Here is a 12,783-nt window from a genome sequence, read left to right on the forward strand (position 1 = left end):
TTCAAGAGCTTATTCTTGGCTTTTCCAGACCATCCTGTTTAAAATCCCAGGCAGAATTTGATCAGTGTGTATTAGGCAGTGCTGTGCTCGAGGAAGGGAGATGAAAAGCAGCACATGACCAGATCCTTGTGCTTTTGATCTATCCTCAAAAAAGAGCCTGGCTAGTGCTGGGTTTGGTAATAAAAATCACTTCATCCAATGTTAATGTGGAAACAACTTGACTTGCATGTGTGAATGAAGTTCTGGTGATCTCATTTAAACCCAGGAAATGTTAGAGTCAGACCGTAATCCATCCTGTCTGATACCTGCTGTGCCCAGGTGTGGCTGTGTCCTCGTCATAGAGAACAAGGGGATCCAATCACTCTAGTCTCTAGACTGTGAAGCTAAACTGTACAGGAGTCTTATAGAGACCCAAGTTTTTCAAACACACAGTGACATCCCTGCCTGGACTCAAAACATGTAGCAAACATCTAACTTAAAAAATTTTGACCTAGAAGGTAGAGATCTTATTTCTTGCCTCTTTGCCCAGGCTATAGGCCCATCTCATTGTTCTACAAATACAAATATGAACCTATCTTAGGCTGAATAAAGTCCTTTGTAAATTTCTTTAAGTTTTTAAACTTGGGAGATGGGTCTGAAAAGTATATGGGTGTCTCCAAAATTCTGATGTGTGGGCATAATGAGAAGTGTTGAATTGGTTTATACAGAAATATAGATAGGATTTGAAATAAATTTGGTTCAAAATCTAGAAGCACTGTCCACATTTTCTTATAAAAATGGACATTCCAATGATATTTAACTGATTTAACATGGCTGGTGAGAACCTTGTTTAGCTCAGTTTCATTAGGATCATAAACAAGTCAGAAACCCCTAAATGCATTGGTGTGGCATTCCATGAGACACACATTTGGAAAAAAATCACTTTAGTTGTTAGGTACTGGTTGCTATTTTTCTGTGACTAAGGTGTACCAGGAAACTGAATCCCCTTAGTATTCCATCTATGTGCCTCCAAGACGTTTAAAGGAAGCCATCGTGAACTACTCGCTCACCTTCTTGCATCTTTGCAATAATACCTCATAGTGGCGGTGGTTAACTAGGAACACTATCAGGTATGATCCACCAATGAGAAAAATATTGAGAGATAAAGGCAAAGAAAAGTTAGAATAAAGTATGTAGGGTGGAGTGTCACCAGCTTCGTATGATCCTCAGAAGTACTTAGAGTCATAGTTTCTAATCCACCAATAGGCTTAAACAATTCCCTGAGGACAGTTAGGGAAGAGGTGAAATCCAGAGTCATTGCTGTGAATGGCCTCTAGAATGGCATTATTGCTCTGGCAGAGACTTGATACCACTTAGAAATGAAAGAGCCTACTTTTCACTTTAGGTAATTTACATGTGAAAAATATCATCAGCTATAGGAATGTAATGCAAAGGAATTGATGAGAATACTTGAAAATGTAAATCTGAGGCTCAAAATGAAACTCTTGAAGCCAAGTTGCTGGTTGAAAAATTACTCACCAACCAATCTCCTTTCTTCTTAAACATATAAGATGTCCTTAGCTATATAGTTGTAGGTTTTACTGATTTATGTAGAACTTAGCTAAGTTTTAAAAATCTATTTCAAAATATATAAAAAATCACTGTTTAATTTCCAAGTTCTTTTTCTTTCTTTTCTTCTCTTTTCTTTTCTTTTCTTTCTTTTATTTTTTTTTTTTTTTTGTTTTACCATATTCTCATGGGTACTTATGTGAGCAATTTTGTCAATTCATTGTACAGATTTCCAGACACTGTTACGACAAAACTTCGTTCATTAATTCATTACTGGACAAAATGTGGAATGCTGTTATTCCAGGCATGATGTGACCACTGGGGATACAGAGATGAAAGATGGTTTCTGTAATCAAAAAGTATAAAGAAGGCAGAGGAAGACTTTAAGACAGCACACTCTATATCATGGAACAAATAAGCATGAAGTATTAACAGGGTGCAGGTGACATGGGACGTCCGAATCAGCTGGACGTGAGGAGCCAACCCAGAAGGTTCCCCCAAATAAAGTCACTTGATATAATCTCTGAATGGTGAGTTGGACTTATCCTGATGAGGAAGTAAATGGAGGAATGGTATTCTTGGTAGAAGAATATGTACAAATGCCTGGTCATGAGGGAGTGTGGCTAAAGGATGTGCAAGTAGCCCCAAAGAACTGGCATGTGTAATGCAAATGCTGGGGAGGTAGATTGGGATCATGTGTAATGCTGAGAACAAAAATGTGTTCTGGTCATCTTTACTGTGACACAGCTGTCTTAAGTTAAAACAAACAAAACCAAACAGGACAGATTTCAGATAGCATTTCCTAGCAAAGTTATACAAAAACTCTATTAGCCATTTGGCTAATGAATGTCGTTTGATTTGTTTGCCTAGACTTTTGATTAACCAACATAGCAGTGGGGTTGTCTGAGGAAGGACAGCTCTACTCCAGACCTCAGGGCAGGTGAGGTGGAGGGTCCTTGTTTTCCTAGTTGCATTCCACTTCTCTTTCCCACCCTCCCTCCCCATCTCACACTTTAATGCCCCATATTTTCTACAAGTCTGCTGGAATGTGAGGCCAGATTCAGAGGTGTTAAAAAGAGTCCAATGCCAGTACATCTGTGATTCTAGTAATGAACAAAGGCCAACAAAGGAAGCAGCAGAAATACAGAGGAGCATACTCTTTGCACAGGCTGGAAGGACCAAGGGATGGAGGGGAAGTGACTTAAGCCCAGAGACATGATTTCATTTGTTTCATCTAGTAACAAATCATCTGACCTCCCTTGCACTATTGAGAATGTGCTGGTTGCCACACCAAAGCAGATGAATGGGATGTGGGTGGCGTGGGGGACCAACGTCTTCAATGTGTTTTCTTTGGGATTACTAACACATTGAGTATTTCATCACAAGATGTACCAAATTTCTGAGGCTGAGATTTGAACAGGAGGGTCACACAAACCAAAGAATCTGTCCTTTGGCTTATAACCTCCTCCTTTTCCAATCTTCTAACAAAGCATTTAAATAGAATTTGTTGATAAAAATAGATTGTAGTCAATGAGTGATGTCTTTATGCCATGCTGTTTGCTCGACATAAGTTTGCTTTGTCCTTGCTGACCAGCTGTCCTTGCTGTCCTCTTCTTTCTTCCACACAATAAGAATTTAAATTGGTTCAGGGGAGTAGAAAGGCTGGTAAGTAAGACCACGTGTGTATCAAGATATCGATTGTTTTTTGGAAAAGTATTTTATTTTAATAAACAACATGTGGTCATATAATTGTTATTATCAGACACTAAAAACAAAAACACTCTCCAAGCTGGGGCTTTTGAACCCAATCATCTTGCAAATGTCTGAAATAAATGAGTAGCCTTAGCTATTGTAATTTCATCCATTAGGAAGTCAGGCAACTATTCTACCCTGATGCTTTAACCCTTTTGTTACATCAGAGACTCTGAGAATGAGTTCAAACTGTCTTCAACATAGTTTGTCCCGATCTTTGGAACCCAGAAATGACAGTATGAGTGTATTTTGAGTGCTCCTTGCATGAATTTCTGTGTGAGAACTGTCCCATCAACTGAACATTCCATAAAAATAAAAATGAAGCTGGGGTGTGGGGCACAGATTCCTAACCTGTTTTACAGGCTATATAAATATTGGCTTGGGTGGCTAGGGAAGGAGTCAAGCTGGGAAATAGGAAAGAATAAGGATGGCAAAATAATAGATTAAATGACTTCTATTCCTTTCACTTCAGTAACAGACATGTTGGCTTATCCAAAGCCCAGAAGTTAAAGTCCGTCCCCCTGCTGCACATGTAACTTGAACTTTAGTCCCTCCGTATGTCAGTAGTGTGTAATGTCATAATGATTCTAGTCCAGGATTCTTCATACACTTACTTTTTATTTTCTTCCAAATGGCAGAAATAGAGGAGTTATTTCGGCAGAATTCTTGTTAGAATTGTCAACCACCTCTGCATCCTACTTTTTTAATCCAAAGGTTTTTAGTCAATTCAATCTTTGTGTCTGTAACAATTAAGTAAACCTCTTGCTCCAACCATTTGGGGAATCACATGGGGCCCTGTTTCTTCTCAAGTCATTGCTTCTCCTCCCAGCACACCAGGAGGGATAGAACGCAGGCCTGCCTTCTTGCTCATGACTCTAAATTTGAATGGTAATATTTTGTATTTTCAATCAATATTTATACAGAGCCTAAAGTGGTTCTTACATAGAAATTGGGTCTTTTCACTGCAAACAAATATTGAGGATTATATGCTGTGATTTTTTTCCCATCTTCCCAGCCGTAAAAGAAGAAACTTTTCAGTTCTATTGGCCTTCATCAACTGTTTCCTCATAATCAGAATAGACTGCAGGGAAGAGAAATGATACCAGAGAAATGTAAAGTTTGCATGTTCTATACTAAATGAACAATACTATAAACATCACCTCAAGGAATTGTTGGGACGATGGATTATTCGTATGTGTATATAATCTAAATGTATTAATGATCTGACTCTGCTTATAAGGTCACATCAATAAAAACAGAAAAATTTTAATCAAGAAACTTCAGCTTGGATTCTTGATACTCTTGGAAGAAATCCTGACTCTAGGAAACCCAAGCTCTTCCAAGACTTCCTAATTCAAGAACTAGGAGGCATAAATTAGCAAGGAAAAAGAAACTTCACATTAAAGCTCTTAAAATTAGTTCCTTTAAAAATTGTATTAATTTTAATAGATAATACACCACGTGCAAATTAGAAAATTTTTAAAAGACTTTACATGGAAACTAAAATTTTCTTCTTCTCAGTTCTCAGTAATTCTGTCCTACCTTCCATGGGTAAATTCTGCTATGCTTTTCTTGGATGTACTTCCTGAAAAAATGCAATTAATAACTTATGCACACACAGAAACCTGTATACACAGATTAATATATATCTTCACTGGATTTCTTTATCGTCATTCATAAACCATGATTTTAGAAATGAAAAATGTCTCCAACTAATGTAACATTTAAATTTTTTTTAATATTTATTTATTTTTGAGAGAGACAGAGACAGAATGCAAGTGGGTTAGGGGCAGAGAGAGAGGGAGACACATATCTGAAGCAGGCTCCAGGCTCTGAGCTGTCAGCACAGAGCCGGATGCGGGGCTCAAACTCACGGGCCATGAGATCATGACCTGAGCCAAAGTCGGACGCTCAACCGACTGAGCCACCCAGGCGCCCCCATATAATATTTAAAATTCACAAGCGTTTACACTCGGGCTCAGAAATATTTATCAACATTTACTTACTCTATAATCCTAAAAAAAGTATGTTAAGTTTTCATACCTACCTGGACTTCAATATTTGAAGTTTGAATGTGATTTTTCACTGGACAGGGAAATTTGATGCCCTACCAGAAATAGGAAATAATGAGAACACACATCCATCTATTTATCATACTTGATACGGGGAGAAAAAGTAGTTGTTTTGTAAAGACCCGCGGGATACAGATCCAAAGAAAACTGCAAAGCTGCGTCTTGCCAACAAGACACAGGTGTATACCACATGAGGATATGAAACAGTCCAGCCACAATGGGTGTGTTGATAGCTCTGAGTCTACACTGTGTATCTCCCCAAGTGCACTGGTATGTTTGTTATGTGTTACTTTATTTTTTCATGTAGTCTCAGAAATTCTCAAGCCTACCCCGAAGCACAGTGGCTCAGCAGTAGGAGTAAAGGTGAACCTGCCTGGAAGTAGCTGTTGTCGGCGAATCTCTTACTTAGACTCACGGTGATGTCGGGGAACCAATTCCCCGCTTAGACCCCTGTCTATCAGAGATAATATTGAGTCCATATCTCATAGAGACCAGGCATTTTCTCCATGATATATATGCAAGAAGCATCCTTAATCTTTGTAACAAGTCTATAGAGAAATGTTTCCCTATCTTACTGTATCTATGATTACCAGGACAGAATTTATTAATGATACAGGCTCCTGGACCGTATCCAATTCACAAAATTAGAATGTCTATGAGGAATCTGTGAACAATTTGTTTTTAAAGAAACCCTGTGAGATTTTAAAGATTTGGTAAGTAGGGAAATGCTGCTGAAGGTAGAAATGCTATCTGCCTTATCAAGGAGAGAACTGAGACTGTTCTCAGTTAAGTAACTTATAACGATCAATCGCGGGGGCATAATTCAAACTAGTAGGACCCCAAAATTCTTCCTACCAAGTTACCTTTCTGAAGGTCATGAGGTCAGAAAAATGTGTGAGGCTACATTGAAAATTTTATATTGTAGGCCTTCAATCCTGGATTTGGAAGAAAACTTGAAATTGTGTAGTTTCTTCCTCTGTTTTGATTAGAACAATTATCCTCCACCAATCACAGAACTACAAAGGGCTTTATAATGATATAAGGAGTATAAAGGGCTCCAACCATTGCTGCAAAAGCACTCCTGAGATGCTGCTTTCTGAGCATGCAAGTGTTTTCATCCTATCTGTTCCAAATGAGAGGAAAATGGGTCAAAAACAGGCAAAAGAAAAATCAGGTAGACTACAAGGTTTAGATTTCTCTAAGTGCTGAGACCTTATGGAAAGGGTTAGCTTTCCCCACCTGTCTCCTGATCAATAATAGCAATGAACACGTTACAGTTGAACATGTGGTCTGTGTTCCAAGTAGAGAACTCCCTGCTATCTCCTCTGCTTAATGATATTCAGAGAACAGGGTGGAGCAACCCAACTTAGGACTTTGCCTTGATTTCATAGAATTATTATTTCTTAGGATTTAAGTGAGATTTTTCTGAACATATTGGGGAAGTTAATGGACCACTGGCAGAAATCCATCATTCCTAATTTATAATCCAGGAGGCATTAGCAGAAGTCTCTCAGCTCTGCACTTCTATGTCAAAACCAAATATCTAATAATCCCAGCCTTAAAACGAATATGTGGAAGAGGTACCCAAAGGTTTTCCACAGTGTGCACAGCATGAATTGTTTTAAGGGAATTGATTTCCATATCCTTAACTTGCATGATTTTTTTTTCCTTACAATTGTCTGGGAATGTGCCTGTGTTTACAATAAGTCTTTTGCCATTTTATGTGGAAAGAAAGGCAAAATCGTCATGCATTCCAAATCTTGATATACTGCATTAACCAGCAGTATAAAACCTTTTATGGATGACAGATGAAAGTAAAATTTGGAGTATTGGCTTAACAACGATGTTCTTAGTGGTTGATTAGGCATCCTAAATCTTTCCTTGTCTTGTCATTAATTCTTTGAAAGTGAAGCTTCGCCGTGGTTGGAATATTATGGATACAGAACATCCAAAATAGTTGTGATGACTTGTATATTTCAAAATTTAACTGAATGTTTTCTAAAACTAACCATTACTGTGAATTTCATCTTATAAAATATTTAGAATTATATGTCATATTAATAAAGCTAGCTAAACTTGTGCTGAAAAATTTTACATGTTACGCACGTGAGAGGATACATAGTTTTCAAAATTATTTTATGGATAGTGCAGGCAGAACATTTGTAGATCACAGAACTAGTTGTGTCTGGATTGTAGCTGGTGTTCAATAAATAAATGCTAAACAAACAACTATTGAATATTGAATGAATACCCAAACAGCTGCCTTAATGAACCTATGGCACACATCCAGAACATCATGAAATTTCTGAACTTTTTCCCCTCCAATTTAATATAGCTCAATCCTCCTGGCCTTATGTTCAGGAATCCTCAAAGATACACCCTTATCCCCTAGAGGTAATTGTGGACAAAGGAAAAGATCCGATTGCACTGCCTTTGGCATGCACCATGCGAGTGTACATTAGCCAGCTGGAGTTCTATGTCCCTGCATCTCCCGAAGCTGCAATTTTAAGGTTTGGTTTTGAAATTACCACCTTAAACGGTAGCAAAGCTTGTATATTCATTGAAACAGAGAGCTATCATATGGAATGTTAGGCAAGGGAAATTATCTTTTCTCTAAGAACCGAGTTGGAGGTGGGGAGCCAGCCCGATCTGGTTTCCTAAATGTTAATTGCCAACCTTCTGCCAAGTTCCCTTTGAGACCCCAGACCTTCTAGTCCCCAGCCCTTTGCTGCTACCTCCTTCTATGCACTCGCCCCAAATGTTTTTCATTCCCACAGCTGGGTCGTCCCCCTGCAGGCTTTCTTCTTCCCGCCCAGCTGATGATGTTTTTCTGGCTCCAGAAAACTTCCGATTGTTACAAACAGTGCTTGCGGGGACAAAGGATTGTCCCGATTAAAACAACAACAACAAAACTGGGACGGTCTTGCAAGAATCCGGATGGGTGGCCATCCCACATGAATACTATGTGATGTTTCTCCCTTACTTTTTTTTCCTACCCATCATTAAACAGGAACAATGTCATTATTTTGAAAACTTGGGAGTTAAACTAAGGTTTCGGTTGTGGCCAAAGGTCTGTTCAATAGCCAGTGCTGCTGAGATACCTAGATACTTTTTCTCATTTCATTATTCGTAGGGATTTGATGATGTCATTGTTGCATTTGCATGTTTTAAGGGATGGACAACTGTTGAAAACTAAGAATAAATTCAACCCTAAATCTTACTCTCAAATTAACGGGTATTTTTTCCTTGCAGTTCTGAGAATAATTGAAAGAAAAAAAAAAACAGGCTCAATTAGTTCAAATAAGATGCATTAACATTTCGTTTTATTTTGTTCATTAGAATATTATTTAATTATCATTAATCACATGAAGGGCTTTTACTTGTAACTCTGATTACCTTGAATTTAAGTGGACATAAAACCGTTGTCAAGGAATGAAATGAGAAAATGTTGTTTACGGCATTGTCTGTGTTGTCCGCCAGTATTCCGTCTTTCCAACAGCTGCACCCGGACATGCTGTTGGTATTTGGAGGCTTCTAGAGAGAGAAGTGGCCAAGTTTATTTTTCTAATCTCTAAATTCGGCACACAGGTCAGCACTGAAAACCCCTTCTCTGTGTGTGCATTAAACCGTCACTGGTAAATGCTCTTAGTCATGACACCTTGTAGGGAGGCCTGAAAGCCAGAGTAGGCCCCGAATCCCCGAATTCTCTGCTATTGAGCACATAGGACTTATTTGCAGAAATCACTTAAGCTCTCTTTACTTCATTGCTAAAATTTTAAATAATGATTCCAAATTCTCACAGAGTAAATGGATGTAAAAAAAAAAAAATCCTTCATACTAAAAAGAAATGCTCGTTTTTGATGGACTTGATTTTCAAGCCGTGCCCAACATGTTCACTCTGTTTCAGTTCAGGTCCTGGCTGTAATAATAACTAGAAAACACTCTATTTTTAGCCTGGAAAGGGGGTTGGGCAAAACTTCTTTGCTTTTTGACCTGATCATGGACAGCTCTCAAACATTCTTAATTTATGGCCTATCACCTGCTATTATTAGGAATTTCAAACGAATCTATCTCCTCATTGTGACTGACACTAAGTCAGGAATGATTTTTCATGGAGGCAAGTATTCCTGGATGATCATGCAACCAAATTTCACTGTTCCTCAGACCGTTCGCTTGACAAGTAAATGAAGAGCCATACAAATTCACTATTAATAATTTCCATAGAGGTAAAAAAAATCAGTCTTCTTGTTAATTTATAAAAATAAGTAACAGGCAGGCATATTATTGTTTTTGTTAAATGGAAACTTAGACTAAGATACTCAAATTCATTTTTTGTCTGTCATAAAACCATCAACAAACAGAAACAGGAACAGCCTTCCGAGTCCAAAGTAAATGGAAAATAAAGATTTTTTTCTATGGAAAAGTATCTGAATGGCACTTTCACTAATGTATGTAATTCCCTTTAGTGGTCTATTAATTGCCACAGTCCTCACTTCTTCAGGATCCTCTGTAGCTACTTTATCCGTGCGCCTCTCTCCCTTCGTCCCTTTTTTTTCTCCCTCATTCTACCTCCCTTCCTCTCTTGCCTACAAGGATACCATTTCCAGACATGTTAAAGGGGGATATGTGGAGAAAAAACAATAGCAAGCTGCAGAGCCCTCATACTTGAGATGAAAATAGTCTTGTTTCAAACTCTTTACTGAAAAATCATGTATGAGGCTGAAAATACAAGAATTGCTATTAATGGTTCAGATCCATATTTTCTCATGTTCTATGTTTTATTGCTAATGGTTATGCCAAAGGAAACCATATGGCTGAGGAGATCTGGGCTGGGCGACATTGATATCAGAAGGTAAGGCATGCCCCCATATTATTTGCTTTCCCAAAAGCCTGCTTCAGTCAATGTGTCTTATCATTTTTTTAATTTCATTTATATTTGAAGGCTGTTTATTGGAGCAAGCAGTTTTATAAGCATACTAGAAGCTGTATAACTTTGAATTTCAATTACTAACATTTTATTTTAATTGTCAAAGAATTGCTCTTAATGTTATGTTCTGGGATTCCATTTCAAATGCAACATCACATTAATGATAATCTTTTATCACAAAAAATTCCGCATAGTTTTCTGCCTGTGTCATTTCTATTTAAAGCCAATTTATATATAATATATATATATAGGTGTAATATACATGCATAATAAAACTACACATCCTCCAGTATATTTTACCTCTTAGAACAACTGAGTTTCCCTCTGAAAAACTTGTGAGAATTTTATTGTGACCCCATTCAAATAAAGGACTACTGTACATTTAACTTTTTGCAATATCATCTGCATCAAATATTTTCCATTTCAAATATTTTCCATTTCCCAGCATCTGAGAATGGGAAGTTAATGATGTGCCTTCCACAATTTTCTGCATAAATGAACTGCTACTTTTAGCAAACAACTTGTTTTTTACCATATAGACTTTTTTTTTAGTAATTGAATCAAATATTATTCTATATTCAGAATCCCTTGAAGATTTGTTGCTTGTTTTGTAAATTTCACGTGATGTTTTAGGTGGCACATGTTTATTTCCATTGAAAGAACATGTCCTATTTTTGAGGAAGGGAAAAAAAAACTTGTAAGACATCAAATGTTTCTTGCAAAACAATTTGATGAAATAAATGTAAATGAATCAGAAACATGTGAATTGTATTTCAATCAAAATTAATGGGTTTAAATATGAAGGGAGTAAAGTGCTTCGGGGAGAGAGTGTGGCAAGGCGGGAAGTGACATTTGTTTTGTTTTCATCAGTCTTGGATTTTTGAAAAATGGCCTAATACTCTGAATTTACCCTAATTCATATTCTCTCTTAAGCCTGATGAGGGAGATCCAGAATGGGACAACAATATGCAAATTCACTTTATAGCTTTATCTGGCTCCAATTATAATGTAGGCATCAAGCATGGCCACTGTTCAATCCTTCAAAAGCAGTTTCAACTTGAAATTCATGATTTTTCTATTTTCTCTTGAGGGTAAACAGTAAATTGTAATAATGCTGAAGTTATAATTTTTCCCATAGAACATGTAGCTTTCAGACTCTCATGTCAGCTTCACATTCATTTCCTCTGCCAAAATGAAGAGAATCAGATCTAAACAGAAAATACGTGGGGACTGACTGTAGCCACACTTAGCAGGAAAAGAGCAGGGGGAGAAAGAGAGTATAAGAGAGGGGGAAAGAAAGACAAGGGAAAAGAAATAGACCACTCACACAGACATGGGTCATCAAACCTCATTTCATAAGCAAAGCACTCAAATCACACTACTTATTTGAGAGTCATAAAAATTTTACCCATACTTTTACATTTGTACCATTTATGTGTGCTTAAAAACAACTACATGGCTTCTTTCTCACTTTTTATATTTTTCAATAAAAAAAAATAACCATGCCTGACTCTGAAAACAGAAAAGAACTACAAAAAAGAAAAGAAAAACAACTTACAAATAAGTCTCCCTGTCAACATGCTTCAAAATATGAGGGAGTTTGATGTGTGGTGTGACAATGCTGTTTCTCAACTCAGTCTCTGCAAACAGAGACATTTTAAGTGTTCCAAAAACTTGCAAGAGGCCAAGAATACATAACTGGAGATTATATTTTTACTTTGGGAGATAATATGGGGCACTGCTTAAGTACCTCCCTTGGTGAGAAATGTAGGATCAGAGTCCTTTCTGCACTGAAGGTGCAGTAGCCCATAGGGTTATTTTTGTATGTAAAGAGCCTACTTTTTTGTTTCCTGAGAACATGCTGCAATTGGAGTTGAGCATTTATTTCTCTGACCATTTGGAACTCCCCTGCTGTTCATCACCACATTTGGAATGAGGACCCTGCTCCTTGATTTCCTTGTGCCAAGCAGCCCATAACCTCAAACAGTTCTGGAAGTGGTTCTCTGCCATGGTCCTCATAGGCAGGAATTGTAGGGAGTCCCTCTTAATATATTTGTTCTATAACTGGGCAGAAGATATGTCTTAGCTTCTACCACAACCCTTTGTTTCTTTTTTTAACCTCCCCCTCATCCAATTTCGTGGATAAAAAACAGCATAGCTAGGCTGACTGTTTTATTTATGCCTTAAATCAGTGGCAGTATAACAATTACAACTGGGGTGCCTGGGTGGCTCAGCCGGTTGAGCATCCGACTTCTGCTCAGGTCGTGATCTCACCCTTTTTAAGTTCCAGCCCAGAGTCAGTCTCTGTGCTGACAGCTCAGAGCCTGGGTCCTGCTTCAGATTCTGTGTCTCCCTCTCTCTGCCCATTCCCTGCTCACGCTCTGTCTATCTTTCTAAAAAATAAATAAATGTTTTTAAAAATTTAACAATTACAACTATTTCTGAGCTCTCAAAGTTACCCTTAAAAGCTCCATTGATCAACAC

The 12,783-nt window shown here is 37.7% G+C and overlaps 1 protein-coding gene across 1 annotated transcript in view; it reads left to right on the top strand.

Annotated features, from left to right (window-relative positions):
* Nucleotides 1-12,783, top strand: part of DKK2 (dickkopf WNT signaling pathway inhibitor 2) — a 103,993-nt gene that overhangs the window by 84,477 nt on the left and 6,733 nt on the right. The gene's annotated exons all lie outside the window — the stretch shown is intronic.

Source organism: Panthera pardus, unplaced genomic scaffold (assembly GCF_024362965.1).
Source record: "Panthera pardus isolate Hobbes unplaced genomic scaffold, ASM2436296v1 HiC_scaffold_13, whole genome shotgun sequence".
NCBI classification, from domain to species: Eukaryota; Metazoa; Chordata; class Mammalia; order Carnivora; family Felidae; genus Panthera; species Panthera pardus.